Here is a 668-nt window from a genome sequence, read left to right as displayed (position 1 = left end):
GCGGCAGGGGAGGGCGGAGCTGCCGCTCCGATCCCACTCTCGGCGGATGGGTAGATCGATCGACGGAGGCCGCGGGCGGAATTGGGAGGAGCCCTCTCTCTGTCTGTCTGTCCGTCCGTCCGTCCGTCTCTGCGTGCGTCTCGCTCTCTGCGTGGGCGTCTGTCAAATACAATCGGAAGGGAAGGTGGGGAGAGAGAGGGAATGGGGAGGGGGGGTGGGTGACGGGGAGAGAGAGGGAGGAGGAGCTGGTAGGTGAGAGGAAACGCAAAGGAATATACCGGACCCAACCGGACCCGGACCGGACCTGACCGGACCGACTGCTGCTGTTGCTACGGTGCTGGGCTGCTGCTGATTTTCTCCTCTCTCTTTTTTTTGCTATCCTATTTTTTAAATCATTTTATTTCTCTATCTATCTACATACAAGAAAAGGTATGCGTATTGATAACATACTTTATATATGTTTTCTTATAACGGCAAGATAAGAAAAGGTGTGCTTGTTGATATCATACTCTATCTCTATCTCTTGCCTCCTGGTATAGAGAACTCAACCTTTTTATGAAAGAAAAAGCAATCTCTTCTTTTCTTCTCTCTGCAAGACAAGCATGCGTATTAATATCGTATACTCTATCTATTTCTTCGTATAGAAAACTTTCTTAACAAAATGTGTA

At 48.5% G+C, this 668-nt stretch overlaps 1 protein-coding gene across 1 annotated transcript in view; it reads right to left on the bottom strand.

The window, feature by feature from the left end:
* Positions 1-209, bottom strand: part of LOC123164103 (uncharacterized) — a gene marked incomplete in the record, with an annotated part of 6,417 nt that extends 6,208 nt beyond the window's left edge. Inside the window, 1 exon segment of the mRNA XM_044581517.1 lies at positions 1-209.
* Positions 210-668: the final 459 nt, after the last annotated feature.

The sequence above is a fragment of the Triticum aestivum genome, chromosome 7D (genome assembly GCF_018294505.1).
Source record: "Triticum aestivum cultivar Chinese Spring chromosome 7D, IWGSC CS RefSeq v2.1, whole genome shotgun sequence".
Classification (NCBI taxonomy): domain Eukaryota; kingdom Viridiplantae; phylum Streptophyta; class Magnoliopsida; order Poales; family Poaceae; genus Triticum; species Triticum aestivum.
Note: the sequence above shows the minus strand (reverse complement) of the source record. Positions and strands in the feature narration are given on the sequence as shown.